This window comes from Corylus avellana, chromosome 7 (genome assembly GCF_965113065.1).
Source record: "Corylus avellana chromosome 7, dhCorAvel1.hap1.2, whole genome shotgun sequence".
Lineage (NCBI taxonomy): Eukaryota > Viridiplantae > Streptophyta > Magnoliopsida > Fagales > Betulaceae > Corylus > Corylus avellana.
The window spans coordinates 18,003,546-18,020,043 of record NC_142496.1 but is presented as its reverse complement, the minus strand read 5'-3'; the positions used below and the strand labels follow the sequence as shown (position 1 = coordinate 18,020,043).

The 16,498-nt window shown below is 36.5% G+C and overlaps 1 pseudogene; it reads right to left on the bottom strand.

The window, feature by feature from the left end:
* Positions 1-3,367: 3,367 nt before the first annotated feature.
* Positions 3,368-6,548, bottom strand: LOC148584606 (uncharacterized; annotated as a pseudogene).
* Between the last annotated feature and the right edge of the window lie 9,950 nt (positions 6,549-16,498).

Below are 16,498 nucleotides of genomic sequence, written 5' to 3'. Positions count from 1 at the left end.
TTACTATATTTTTATCATTTTGTTAATAATTGAGCCATTTCAAACCAAGACGTACAAAGTGAGACACAAGGAGTGCATTTAATTCTCAGCAGGGTTCATGCAACTTGCAAGTATATGGGCGTATGGAGTGATAATTTATTGAGTGATAGTTTCTCTTGAAACTTACAGGAATACTTTAGAACAGAAAATTAAATGCTTAAAAACATGACGTGGCCATATCTCTAAAAATTAAAATTACAGATTAGGCCAGAACATTGACCCTTCTTCACTACAGTAAGGAGCATAAAAGCAGACATTTGAGTGTATCTTGATATATCATTTTGCATATGTGTGTTCAATACCGTTTGACCTCTATTGCCATCAACAAAGTTAAAGCATAGGAAGATTATCAATCAGCTCAAAAGATTGTAACCCAAATCATTCTCTAACCTTTCCAACACATACAGTTTAGAGACATGTTACACATTATTCTCTCAACCATCTTTTAACCATCTTTTTTTGCAAATCTAATAGATTCATCATTGAATTTGTAGACTAATGTGGGTTCCATAAAAATTTAATTGTAAATTCATTCATTCACTAAACGGAGATGTTGAAAGAATGATTTTTATCATTTCTCTATGGTTTAAATCTAAATAACAAGACTTAGACAGCATTTCCAATATTGACTGGGATCAATAGGAGGAAAAATTGACCGTTTGCAACAAAAAGAAAAAGAAACTAGTCAGCATAAAACAAAAATAGCCGACTCTTACCATTCCTCTTAACGCCAGCCACAAACCACCTAAGCGTGACTATTATGAAGAGACTACTTTTGATCCATGCTTCAAAGCATGCTCAAATTTACGTCCACCAAAGCTGTAAAAAGAGTGTTAAGAAGTTTACAAAAGCTTGCATCATTGAAGAATATCACATGCATAAGAGAGATATGCTAGGATCAAGAAATGATATGAAGTGCTTCCATATAGGGCTGTAAACGAGCCGATACACTTGACAGCCCGCTCGATACTCGTTCGGTTAAGCTCGATCTGAACTCGAGCTCGACATAGTACAAACTCGCTCATTGCTATTGAAACCCGCTCGATTAACTAGTGATACACACCCGACTAGCTTGATTTAATTCGACAGGGGCTTATGAGCTCGACTCATTTAAAGCTCGACTTGCCTAGCTCGCCCGACTCGTTAACTCGATTATATATATATAAAAGTATGCCTTTCAATAGATTAGTTAATATTTATATATTTATTATCATACATGAAACTTTTGATAATTTAACAAAGTTTTTAAAGGCTTGCCAAAGTTGTACACCCCATAATTAGGGCTGTTAAGTGAGCGAAGCGTCTCGCGAGCAAACTCGGGCTTGGCTCGTATAAGCTCGGCTCGTGCTCGACTCGAATATTAAATGAAGCGCTTCGTGAACACAAATCCTGGCTCGAATATTAAACGAAGCAAGCTCGGCTCGACTCGACTAAGCTCGTGAGTTCGGCTCGTATAAGGCTCGCCTCGCTTATTAGGCTCGGCTCGTATATTTTTTTATCAAGTAACAAATAAGAATATATAATCAACATTACTTATTTACTCAATAATAACAAATATATTATATACCTTTGTTTTTTTAAAAAAAAAAAAAAAAAAATTATTTATGCATATGTGTGTGTATATATTATATATATAATATATGTATATATTAATATAAAAACATATAAGAAATATATATATTATCATTAATAACTATTTTTTAAAATTTTAGTTGATTATGTATGGAATTGTGAGATGGAGATTAATATGTTATATTTGTTTAATGTTCTTTAACATTTTAGTTGATTATGTGTGGATGATTGTAATGTTGGGATTAATTTGTTTTGTTTGTTTAATGTTCTTTAGCATTTTAGTTGATTTTGTTAGTTTTAATTGTAAGGTTGACATTAATCCGTTATGTTTGTTAATTTTCTTTAGTATTTTAAGGTGCAAAATATTCTGTATGGATGATTTTTGTAATCTAATACACTTAAATTACCAAAAACAAAAAACAAAAAAAAAACAAACAGTCGAGCTCGAGCTCGAGCCTGGGCTCGAGCTCAAGCAAAATTGACGAGCTCGAGCTCGAGCTCGAATAGGGTTCCAACCCTGTCGAGCCGAGCTCGAGCAACAAAGTCGGGCTCGAGCCTGGCCCAAAAATAAATGAGCCGAGCCTAGACAGCCCAAGCTCGGCTCGTTTACACCCCTACCCATAATACCAAAAAAAATAAATTAAAGAAAACATAACAGCAGTTTCGTCACTCCCCTTTTTGGCACGAGAGACAGAGGGGCTAGACTTTGTCCTTTGGATCATCCGAAGCTTTAGATTGGAGGGTGACTTTGCAGTAGATACTACCTTTCTAAATGACCGAGCTCTTGTGGTGGTAGCACTCTGTTCATTTTCTTCAGCCACCTCTTCATCACAAAAGTGACATCCAACTGTACTTGCGATAGCTTAGAGTAAGTGGAGTTGTGTAGGGCTGGCAATTTTGATATGACCCACGAACCTAACACAAACACGATACGAAGTTACCGGGTTTGGGTCATAAACGGTTCAACCCGTTTATTTTGTTCTTGGGGGCTCAACTCGAGGGTGACACTCGTTTAAATTATTTAAAAAAATAATTTTTTTTTTAAAAAAAAGCCCACATGTGCAGCCTTTAGATTAAAAGCACATTTCAACCCAAGCTTACTCAGCAACCCATAACAAGCTTCCTTCTTATTCTTTTACTCCCAAAACTGCATGTTTTTTTACCTTGATACAGCTATTAAGCATTATATCAATAATTCTTGCCAGCTGATTTTACCTCCATGAAATGTGCTCCACGTGTCCAACTTTATTGAATAAGCTGCAAATCTATTTTCACTTCATCGAGAATATTCCCGCCTTTCTCTTTTTGCAACCCAACCCTAGCCGTCTCCTTCTTCTTCCTTTCTTCTCACCCTAATTCCATCTCTTAGGTTTAACTCCTCATATTAAACCCTAACACGCCGTCGCTCGTCAACCTCGCCTCTCTCTCTTGCGTCGCCGCCGCATCCCTCTCTCTCAGCTCGCGTCTCTTTCTCCCTCTCCCTCTCACTCCGTCTCCAATATCTCACTCTCTCATGCTCTGATTTTGTCTCCGGGTTGACACGGTAACCACTAATTTTAGTGTGTCGTGTCCAGGTTGGAGATTTCCAACCATTTAGCTAAATGGGTCGTGTCCGGGTGGAGGCCAATCAGGTGGCAGGTCATTACAAGTTGACGGGTTTTGCCAACCCTAGTAACACCCCACCCTTTTGACACACAATATTGTTCGCTTTTGGCTCTCCCGAACCAAACTTCTCAGGAGTTCACCCATCCTGGTACTACTCTCGCATAAGCTTGCTTAACTGCAGAGTTATGATGGGATCATGCTTTAAAATGCGTTGTTGTCATAAAGAGTGTAAACATACATATAAGCACATCTCCATCTCCATACTCAGACAATGTAGGACGTCACAATCACCCCCTCTTGGGACCCAGCGTCCTCGCTGGCGACCTTTATGGGATTAGCCCATTCTTGGCTTCCCAGCGAGTGCCCGTTAGCGACCCCATGGTCTTGTGCACGCTCCTTTATCTCAGGTTGGGCAATGGCTTTGATACTATTTGTAACACTCCACCCATTTGACACACAATATGATCCGCTTTTGGCTCCCCCGAACCAGACTTCCTAGGAGGTCACCCATCCTGGTACTGCTCTCGCATAAACTCGCTTAACTATAGAGTTCTGATGGGATCATGACCATCATGGCTTTAAAACGCATTGTTTTCATAAAGGGTGTAAGTATACATATAAGCACATCTCCATCTCCATACCCAGGCAATGTAGGACGTCACAGGAGCTTCTTGAGTCTTCAATTGAGTAACTACGTTTGTAAGTGCAAATACTATCGATTGAATCCCCGTAAGCTTAGTGTCAAAATGCTCCATGTGAATACCCATCAAATTTAGCTTCTCCATCACACTAGCTAGAGATACATGTGTTGTAGCACTATGAGCCCCAGAAGGTCCAACATCCTAAGATGTCCCATCTGAATTGTTGGGTGCTAGAAATTCATCAATGTCCATATTTTGGTTGTGAACACACATTTGAGCAATTGATCTTCGCACAGTTGCTCGAGAGAATGGACTAAGAGGCTTGAGTTTTGGTTCAGTGGCCAGTACCATGACAAATTTGGTAATGATGCGCGAGATGAGGCTTCCAAAAGGCAAGGACATGGTTGTTTCAAAGAAAGCAGCCTCCATAAGGGGTATAGCGACTGAAGAGAAATCAATTGATACATCCGTGAGTAGCACATACAAAAATCTTGCTCGGGGAAGATCCAAATCCAAATGATGATCAATCGAATATATGTTGAGCATCATAATACGAGCAACTAGTTTCACAAGGTGTGCCAGCTTCCCAATCGAGAGCACATTTTGGCAGAAATGCCAATGCTTGTAAGAATCAACAGAAGTAAAGACCTTGGACATGACAGCCTTGGATGGGAGGATAGCAGGGATCATCGATGATCAGAATGTCAGTGACTTCGGCAATCATTTCCCAAGTGCTTCTATCATGACACCACAAAGATGAGTAACCAAGTGCAAAGGGTCGTCTTCTTCTTCAGACTCATCCTCCTTCCCCTTGATGTTTGCATAAAATTCACGAACAAGTTTGACATATGGGCGAGCAGGCGGTAGCACAAATACTCCCATTTGTGCTGAGTGAAGAGCTAAGGGATGAATTGAAATTCCCCTTCCTCTTGAAGATTCGAGCAATTGACCTCACATTCTGCCATAACAGTCGGATCCTCAAACTGATCAAAGAATGCATCATGGGTAGATTGATGTGGTCTTTTTGTGTGCAAAAACAATCAATAATAAAATTAACACTCGCAATAGGACGAATCCTTGTAGGATAAGACTATATAGAGGGTTTCGAACCTCAAAGACTGCAATGATGTTATTATCAAGTTTTTCAGAATTAAATATAACTTAATTAAAAGATGATTGTCTGTTTTTGGATTTATAAAGTAAATGCATAAAATAAAGCAAAAGTAGATTGTGATGAGAGAGAGAATATGGGGTTGATTTCATCACTAACTGCATAACAATGGTCAATCATAAATTAACAAGGAAAATTCATATTATGCATGATATAGGGCTCGTCTTACTCAAGTAATCTAGAAAATACCATAATTAAGAAATAAGTATAATCCATTTACGGATGGCAGGGACAATCTGCTTAACCTCTAGATGTGGTACGGTCTGTCTTCCCTAAGTATGGACTATCAAATATCTTAATCAGTTACACACAATCAATGGATAAGCATAACTCATCTTCGGTTAGTACGAATTGTCTACCTAAATTACACCTAGGGTGTAAAGTAATTCGCCTTTCTTAGGCATGGCCTATCAAACCTTCTTGATCATGTGTCAGTTAAAACCGTTGTATAACAATCATTCATATAATCACAGAAAATATGAAGGATTGAATTCAATCAATATAAAAGACTTTCTAAGACAAGAGAGTAATTTCATAATGATTTAATATAAACATTAAGATCTATTTTCACAGTTATACAACCATCATGCATATTGAAAAATCCAAATTAAAATATAATTAAACTATTGTTACTTTGAAAGGGCTACATCAACACCCTATTACACAATTAGTTGCTCATGCTAGTGCTGGGATGGCCTCCTGCCATGTTCATCTCCTCTTCAACTCTCCAAGCCTCCAAGAAGATATGTTCTATCTAAAACAAAGCACGCCTCTCTTCAATGCTTAAAGGCCTATTTATAAGGTGTAAAACAAACCCTAGAAGCACTAGGAATCCTAGAAAAATCGTACTTCAGTCTCCTAGTCAAATTAGGAAGCAATCCTATTACAAATCGGAATAGGATTCGTCCAAATTTACATTCTTATATTGCGGGACGATTTCGGTATTGCAAATGCTCGAATTAGGAAAATCCTATTCCAATGATTTGTAGTATTTTGAGTTAGCTTTCAAATGACGCTAGTTTCACCTCAATCCAATACTTAAACTGAAAGTTATGGTCAAAATACTGAGACATGTGCAGAATCTGAAATTTAATCTAATCCGATTTTAACTCCAATTTGAGAAATTTTGATTTAATCATTTCCTTGATTTGATTAAACTTAACCATATCTTCATGAATTGGTTAGATTCAACCACATCTTCTAGGTTTTCTCAAAGTATGCTTCAAGCCCAAAATCAATGAAATTTCTTGCATCTTTATTTAAAACCTGAAAACAATAAAACAATACAAAATCAAACAAACAACAATGCTAAGAAATTAACATATGCAAGTTAAGGGGCTTGAATGTGCAACATTCGGCGCTTATCATAGACACACTCCAAAATGGTACCCAATCTTAGGCCTTTCTTCAGGAGCGGGAACTGGCTCGGAGACAAGTTCATCTGCATGTGCCGTTCTCTTTTGTGCCTTCGTCTTAGAGCGAATAGGTAGCTTCTTTGAGGATGGCACACCACGAGCCATATTCTACAAAACAAATTGAGAACCAAAAAATAAAAAATAAAACAAACCAATACAGCCAGAAAATGTGGGCTTTAGGATTAACCGTGAGGTAGTGATACTAAATAGAAACTCAAAAACATCACATAGTTCATGTAAGCATTTTACCGAGCACATGAAAAGCCATGAAACATTTTTGAAGATAAACATGCCATGAACCATATGTAATATGACCGCAATGCATTATAGAAACATGAAAATGAGATGCATAGGCAATACGAACCAAATAAAAGGAATTTGCATAATTTAGAAATTTTATCGAACACGTGATGTGCATAAAATCTTTCAACCTATGTGAGGTGCACTCCAAGTATGAAAATGACCTAAGTACAACGTAGAAATTCTACGGGGATGCAACCCAACCAACTACCATCAATAAGAATCAAACAAGCGAACCCCAAATCCAACAGAAAAACCCCGAACTCGTAATGTATGAACCTTAGCCTTATGGAGTTTCCCAAAAATATGAAATGCAGAAAGAAATTAGAGGAATCATACCTGAGATAAGCACATAACAATAGAGATTGATTAGAGGATTTGAGGCACAGACGATTGAGGAAATGCAGAGGCTTACACGAGAGAGAGAGAGAGAGAGAGAGAGAGAGAGAGAGTTGAAGAATAAACCTACAAGTGTTGAGCGGCAAGCACATAAATATTTAGATGAATCAGACAAGATCTCAGTAAGGACCTCGTGCAGACGAGGTTTAAACACGCTTCAGACGAGCTTCTCTGTGATGACCTTGTTCTAACCGAATTCAGATGATTCTGCAAACGAAAGTCTCGGTGAGACTTGAAGTAGTTTCTCATCCGAACACACTCCAAACACAATAGCGGACGAGTGTCTCTGTAAATATTAGATTTGTGACTTTCCTTGACTTCTCTTTTTGCTTTGGTTCAGTGGAGTGCATAATAGTGGCCATAATGTTCTTTTGCTCACATGACCACCAAAATGGTGGAAAAGAAATGGTGCAAAAGAGATAACCTTGTTTTGTCCACATGCATTCATTTCTTTAATGGCCCACTTTGAATTTCTCTTGGCTTGGCTTTTTCTTTTTAGCTCACTTGCACCGAATTTCTTCCACCAAATTGGCTTGGGCATGAAACCACCCACTTGCATGTTATTTTTTTAATGAAAACAAATAAGTCGACTTGTCTTTGTGAATTAGTGGAATTCGATGGATTCTAGACTATAAGCCACTCTTTCATGACCCATGCCACAATTCTTTTTCATGACCTATGTGGCTTCTTCTAAATGCATTTTAAACTAGAATAAATGCATTTTTCCTTAAGAACCTGTAAAAGACTATAAACATAAAAATAAATAAAAAATAAAAAATACAACATTATATTACAATGTAACTAAGGGATTGATGTGTGCAAGTTAAAAGGCTTGAATATGCAATATTCGACACTTATCAGTATTGTAGAATGACAAGATATGAAGATTTTAAAAGTGGCTTCATGAGTTTTGGACACTTGTAGAAGGAGTTATGATTTTTGGAAAGTGCAAGTGTCAAAGTTGAAATCCCAGTCAAATAGAACCACCGAATTTTGAGAGACTTTTAAGGTATCAAAAAGCATTGGGTTGCTATAATTTTTGGATATGTTGTAAGGCTTTGAAGAAAGAAAATTTTAAAATAAATTTTGTCTCATTCAGAGTTAAATTGAAAGAGTTGTGATTTTTTCCAAGTTTGATAGGTCAAGCTGCCAAACAGGTACAGTACCCACAACGTGTGGAATTATTTGGATGGGTTAATGATCTCAATAGACCGCTACGCTCACTGATTCTCTTTTCTGAATCTAATTGTCTCTAATTCGTTCTCTTTCGTGTTCGTTCTTTCTTTCAGCTCTTTACTAAAGTGAGGAGAGGCTTTGGCCATTGGCTAAAGTGAGGAGAGGCTTTGGCTATTGGCTTGTATAAAAGCCTCCTCCTCTAGTCCCACATTGCTAAGATAGAAGCTTCATTCCTCATATCCTCTCTATAAATAAGAGAGCATTATATGTATTCAATAACTCAAATTAAATAAGACGTAGCCTATAAGGCTTTAGTGTGTAAATGTAGGCTATATGTCAAACTGCCTTAATCTTATGTCTCTTTCTCCTCTCGCTTATTATTCTGCATTCTATTCTCATCACATTATGAGTTTCAACATGGTATTAGAGCTAATAGGCTAATGCCGATTATTAGATTCTGGATTTAAATTTTTAGTTTTGTTTCTTAGCATTTGATTTGGATTGTTTTCACAATCACAAAACCCCTTATTTCTTTTACCTTTGTTTCCACCATAAGCTTGTCAGATTTTGTTACTACCTTGGCATTTTCTTTGCCAAATTTTATTTCTTTTGGTGTTGGTACCACTCGTTTTCCGCAGTCAGACAATGTGTGGGCTGATTTCCACCCATCACAATGGTTCCCATTTCTAGTTAGAGAGAGCATTCTATGTATTCAATAACTCAATAAAAATAAGATGTAGCCTATAAGGCTTAAGTGTGTGAATGTAAGCTATATGCCGAACCACCTTAGTCTTGTGTCTCTTTCTCCTCTCTCGTTTATTATTCCACATTCTATACTCATCACATTATGAGTTCCTACACTATGATACCCTTAAGGCTTGAAATCCATTGCTATTTATAGTCATATGAGGTCCTCTTTTTAAATGAGCCTCATTTAATCGGACAAAGTTTTCCTCCAAACTGAGTTGAAGAAATTTCCTTCAACCTAGTCTATAAAAGTGACATGTGTCCCTTGAACATGTGAGATGCACATGTTTTTTTAATCGCAGGGACAAAGTTGGAATACATTTTATTAAAAACTCATCTGAATCTCACATGTTATTAAAAAAATAGATACATGTTACTTTTATAGACTAGGTTGAAGGAATTCCTCCACCCCAGTTTGGACGAAAATTTTATCCCATTTAGGTGGCGTTTGGCAACCAGTTTGTTGCCTGCCTAGACATTGTTCAACATCTGATTTCATGCTTTCCAACACTTGACCCCCAAACCCAGTTTGTAAAATTATCTTTTTACCCATTTATTTTCTTTTCCAGCCTACAAACTCTTCTCCTACACACTTTCCCTTCGTCGCTCACCCCCTTTGTTAGAAAACCTTTACCTCTCCCGCTCTCCCTCCCTCACGCACCCTCTATGAGAAAGGGGAGAACTCCTTTTCCTTCATTATAAAGGAGCAGAGCTTCTCTTTTCTGTAAATCAAAGTCCCAGCCAACGCACAGGGAGGAAGAAGAATAAGAAAATTTGGGTATTCTTCTTTCCTTCTCTCTCATCCCTCCTTCAATTCATTTTTCTGAATCCCTCTCACTTTCACTCACACCCTTTGGTCCCCCTTCAATGCCCGAGTCCCTCTCCCCCACAACAAGACAAAATTTCTCCCCTCTTCTTCAGTAATAACCAAAGGCAGGAGGAAACCAATAGGATTCAGTTCGGCAACTACTAGAGGCAATTTTTCTCTCTCTCGCTCAAATCTTTTTTTCTTCCCTATTGGGCTTCAAGTTTTAGAGTGTGTGATAATAATGATGAATTTGGTAGCTTTCTTTGAATGAGCATTCGAACATAAAGTCAAAATTTGGGTGAATTGTAGAAATTATATAGTAGAAACCCGTAAACCCCCTTTTTCATGTCACAAATTGGTCTCAAATTTGTGTTGAAGCGTGGTTGTCAGTTTTGAGGTCAAATTTTTGTCAAGAACTGAATGGGTATTTGTATTTGATTACTATTTGAAGAGTAACAATTGTTTAGGAATTGGGGATTTTGAAGGGGGAACAGTAAACCTATATATTGCATATCACGGTTTTGTCTTAATTGTGGAGTATTGATGTTACCTTTGGATTCCATTTGTTGAGTGGGGTTACTCATATGGGAAGTAGGGGGCAATACTCGCGTCGGGGGGGGGCGACGCTTGGTTCGGTAGGCAAGGGGATTTTCAAGGAAAAAAAATAAAAAGGTGAAGGATGGAGAAGCATGGGGCAATATGGTCAAAAGCGGGTGAAATTTTGAGGTTGAAAGTTCAAACTTGATGGTCAACCAGTCAAATTATGCACAGTATCTGGGACAACCCGGTTGCCAAACTAACCCTTAATCCACTCAAACTCACAAACATATCCACAATTTTTTCTTCTTCAAAGAGTAATGACAACTACAACTTGGCAACCACCACTGTTTACCAATTGAGCCAATAACTATTTCTTTCCTATATTTAGGAAATTCCTCTAACCCAGTTTGGAGGAAAACTTTGTCACATTTAATCCACCCAAACTCACAACCATATGCACCATTTTTTCTTCTTCAAAGAGTAATGACAACTACCACTTGGCAACTACCACTTTTTACCTTTGAGCCAATAACTCTTTCTTTCCTATATTTAGCACATGGTGCTTGCATTGTTTGAGTTCCAAGATCCTTTTTTATTTTCCTATTTTTCCTCTCTTTTTTATTTTTTATTTTTTGCATAGCTTACCATACCTTTATTTCAACCTCAGTTTTGGCCCTCAATATGTTAGAATTTGGTATTCATCGTGAAATAATGAATTGTTGCTCTTTGAGTCATCTTCCCAACGCATCCGACCTGGCCTTAATCCGAATTTCAAATTAAGTGAATTTCTCATTAAGACCTTACAAAACACTATAAACATAAAAATAACACAAAAAAATTATATTAAAATGTAATTAAGGGATAACTTGTGCAAGTTAAGGGGCTCGAATATTCAATATTCGATATTTATCACAAAACAATAAGGAGATGAGAAAGATGTTGATCGTAATAAGCGGAGAGAATAGTGAAAGAGTATAGGTTGTTGAGTAATCAAGAAGGGAGGAGAAATAAACAAAAACAATAAAGAGAAGAAGGTTGTTGGGCGTAATAAGTTGGGAGAGAATAGTGAAAGAGAGTAAGTTGCTATGATTCAACTCACAAATAAGAGAAAAAACAAAATAAAGTGAAGATGTGTGTGGCTCTAATACCATGAGAAGATTTGAAAGGAATTGATATAATTCACAATTTACAATACATTGTAGTGAGGAGAATGAGCTATATTTATACATCAATGCTTTGATATGTTGTTTTGTTTCTTCCTTTCTCTGTTTGGTGTGAAACATAATTAGAAAGAAGAAAGACCGAGAAGAAAGAGGAAGAAGGAAGAATGTGTGAAAGAGAAGGGAGATGGGGTGAAATTTTTGAGAGGAGGAATTCTATTTATAGAAAAACTAGCTCCATCTATTAGTCTTCATTTACCATTTTCTAATTACCATTTCCAACTACTATTCACCAATTACCATTCATTCCTATAATAGGCTACGTTTGGCAACCGGTTTGGCAAGTATGTCGTTCATTATTGTTCATCGATGGACGGCTGACAGCTACAACCTGCAGAAGAAAAAACGTTCGCCCAGCTACCCCGTTGAAAAAAATGCTCCCTGCCTCGTTAACCCAACCCTGCTTGTTGACGAAATTGCCCCTGCAATTTGTTTAGGTGTCTAATTTGTTTAGATATGAGGAAACGAAGGACAATTTCATAACATAATTAGGCATTGTTAACGAGGAGTGGCTTCGGTTTTCAAAGACCGAGGAGTCTAGCATACGATTTTGTAAGGAATAGGCTGATGGGCTGCCCATCAAGCCATAGTGCAAAACCACAAACCCCTTGAAATTGGTTACCAAACGCCCCCATACTTATACAATATCATAAATTTCTCAAGAATTAATATCATTGCCTAATATGAATATTAATAAAATTATATTATTAAATTAATATATCATAAATAAGGGTTTTAAAAATCTGGGGCACTACACTTCAGCTCTTGTATATTCAATATTGTCCATCACTCAAATTCTTAATATCAAGTGAAGAATTAACCGCAACACTTCAAATACTCAAGATTTTTGATTGTCAAGAGTTGGAGTGTTGAACCTTAGATTTTAATTACTTATTATTGGTATATTTATTAGAGGATAAGGTTATAAGAATATCCATATTAGACAAAATATTATTTCTTGAGTAATTTATGAGATTATATGAATATTATTATAATAAATAATTGTTAGTTAAAAGTATAGCAAGTTAGAAAGAAGAGTCATATGGTTTTGGACACCAAAATTTAATAGGAGGAAAGAATGAAATTGTTTTAAAGGATTGTAAAATGATAAGATATGAAGATTTCAAAAGTGGTTAAATGAGTTTTGGACGCTAGTAGAATGAGTTATGATTTTTGGAAAGTGCAAATGCCAAAGCCGAAATCCCAATCAAATAGAACTATAGAATTTCGAGAGACTTTTAGGGTATGAAAAAGTATTTGGTTGCTATGATTTTTGGATATGTTGTGCGCCTTTAAATGAAGAAAATTTCAAAACAAATTTTGTGTCATTCGAAGTTAAATCGAAAGAGTTATGATTTTTCCAAGCTTGATAGGTCAAGTTGTCAAACAGTACACAAGAGGGTTTTGGAGTGTGGGTTTAGCTATGTGACAAGAAGGTAAGAAATGGGTGTTGTACATGTTTTTGTGAAATAGAGGCTAGGCATTTCACTTTATACACTTGAAGAGAGAAGAAGGTTAAGAAGATATTTACTTCCTTACAAGTTTATCTGATAAGCGTTTATCCTCTTATAAAAAAATACTACTTTCCTAAATACCATGTGTCCTTGATTACATGCCTATTGCATCACTCTTATTTTATATTTATCTACGCTTGCATAACTAGTGGCGGTTATAAGATCTTGTTTTTGTAGGGGTAAGGAGTGAGAGTAATAATTAATATATATAATATAATGATATATTTTAATATACTTTATCCTGTTATATATAAGACTCATATTTTTTATTTTATTTTCAAATGTAATGTGACTTTTAGAATCATTATTAAATCAACATTTAATACCTTCTTTAATTTAATTCCCCAAAAAAGGTAAAATTATTTTACAATTATTTTCAAATTTATTACTACAATCTTTTATGCTATGATAAATATTCTTGGTTTCTCTCTTGCAAAACATTTAGAGTAAAAACATGTGGTCGTACAAGAGGATTTGTTTAAGCCACTAAAATGCCACCACAACCCAGGTGAGTTGACAAAAAAATAAAATAAAAGAAAAAATAAAATAAAAGTAGGTCTTGGAAATATCAGAGAAGGGATCCCAAAACAACAACGTTTTAGGCACAAAAAAAAAAAACGTGTTTTTTTTTAAAAAAATAATAATAAACAAATCATTAAAGATTAAAAATTATAAAAAATCAATAATTAAAAAAATTAAAACAAAAAGTAGAAAAAAAAAAAAAAAAAAAAAAAAAAAAACCAAAGGGGTGGCTAGAGTGACCTCCCATGGCCGGTCTAGGGGTGGAAGAACCGTCCCCATGGCCTTTGGGGTGGTCCAACCACCCCAAAAAGGCCAAAAGAAAAATAAATAAATTTGGGTTTAGTTTTTGGGGTGGCCGGACCACCCCCATTGCTCTTGGGGGTGGTCCGGCCACCTAGGGCTGGCAAAATGGGTTGGCAGGTTGACCCGTTTACAATTCATCACCCGTTTAAGATAAACCCAAATACGACCCGTTTAGCTAACGGGTTAGCCCCACCAAACCCCGACACGATACAACAATTTCACGAGTCACCCGATATGACCTATTTAACCCGTTTATTTTATTTCATTTTTTCTTAAAACTCTTTTGCTTTCTCTCTCTCATCTATGTCGTCTCCGTCTCTCTGTCTGGTCTGTCTTTCTCGTCTCTGCTAGCCAAAAACCCATCAACGTGAAGGTATGGTAGAAACCCATTTTTGAATGAAGGAAATTTCTATGATTTTGTAGAAGAAAGATATGTTGGTGTGGGCCTTGTAGCTTTGTGGGTAATAGGCTAATAGCAGTAGGAGAGAAGAAGGATGCGTCAAGAGTAAGTCTCTGAGAGGGAGAAAGAGAGAAGGTTGGAGCAAGAAGGAGGCGTCTTGAGTTTGAGTAAGTTTGTGTCTCTGTAAGAGGGAGAAAGATAGAAGGTGGGACTGTGGGTTTGTGGGAGGTTGAGCAAGAAGAACAAGGAGAAAAAAGAAAGGAAAAAATAAATATGAAGGAGATAGGGGTGGGTGATGTTGTCGGTAGAGAAAGAAAAAAAAAAAGGAGAAAGTGGTGGGAAAAGTGAAATTGCGTGAATCAAGACTTAGAGTTTCTAGGTGATAAGGATGAGTCATGAGTGAATGGGTAAAAAACAAATTCAATTATTTTTTTTTTTTTTTTTTTTTTTTTTTAATTATAACTGTTTTTGGCAGGTCACCCCGTGGCATGACAAGCCAGACACGAAATAAACGAGTCGACCCATTTTTGACCCAAACTCATTTATGATAAACCCAAATCCGGTAATTTCGTGTCGTGTTCGTATCAGGTTATCGGGTCGTGTCAAAATTGCCAGCCCTACGGCCACCTTGGGGTGGTCAAACCAAGTCAAAGGCCATGGGGGTGGAAGATCCACCCCCAGACCGGCCATGGGAGGTGGCTTTAGCCATCCCCTTGGCCAAAATGGGCTGGCCAATAAAGCTGAAAGGAGATAATAGATTGTGGAGATTGGGGTTCCCGGGCTTCTTCTCATTCTGAGTGGCTTTAGAAATGCGCCTCAAGGTAGGGCAGGGTTAAGAATTCTTCCACCTTGATGGACCTTAATATCTTAATGATGACTGCGATAATGACCATGATGATATTAAATCTCAACAAAAATCCACAGAATGATTACTCCTAACAATGAACTTTCCTTTCGATATATATATATATATATATATATATATATATATATATATATATATATATATATATATATATATATATCTCAAGGCAGGGCAGGGTTAAGAATTCTTTTGAGGTGGACGTTGAGAGCCAGTAAACCTTGCTTTTGTTAGTGTAAAATTGCTCTCTTTCTCTCTCTCTCAAACTTTTTTTTTGTCTCACTCTCTCAAAGTATGGAACCTTTGAAGGAAAACAGAAGGTTCAATCTCCACTCCAGTTCTCACCCGTTCATTAAACACCTGTCTAAACTTTCTAGTCTGGAAATGAATATACGTTGGAATATATATATATATATATATATATATATATATATATATATATATATATATATATACTCGAACTCAAGATACTTCAAAGCAACTTACAACAACAACTATACAAAGCTATACAAACAAATCGCAATCTTCTGAAATTTAACCTAAAGCATTGTCCTATACAACAATGAAACAAAACAATTGCAAATCCATAAAAGAAGTAACATGCAGACAACTTTATAACCCTAAAAAATAGAGACATAAAAAGAAAACATAAAAATTTCAGGATTTTTGCAAGGGCGGGCGCCCCTGCCCCGGCCCTGCTTGTATCTGCCATTGTGCATAACCCACGTGATATCCCACTCTTCTCTACCCTTGCACCAAATTAATTAAATCCCTAATATCAAGTCTCAACATTATTTTGTCCTTTTTTTTTTCAAAATTATTAATATATCTTTATGGCTTAAATAACTCCTTTAACCCTAAATACAATTGTCTGATGTTTTTTAATTCATCCATAATGTAAATCATAGTTTAAAACAAATAAATAAAATCAAGACCTATAAATTAAATTCCACCAATCAAAATACATTTCCATAAATATCAACATATTTCTTTAGACACTTCTTTTTTCTTCTTCTATTTTTTTTTTTTTTTTGAAAAGGTTCTAAGCATTCATTCATCAAAAGATCACAATACCTCAGATATATGTTCATGCATGCTAAAACAAGAAATCATCCCTCTAGATTCTATCTTCTCCCAACGTGAGCGCAAGCTTTGCAAGACAATGTGCACCACCATTTGCAAGTCTATTGACATGCTGCATTGTCCACTCCTGGAAACTGTTCATCATCTCCCTCGTGTCATTCACCACTTGTCCATATAAGCT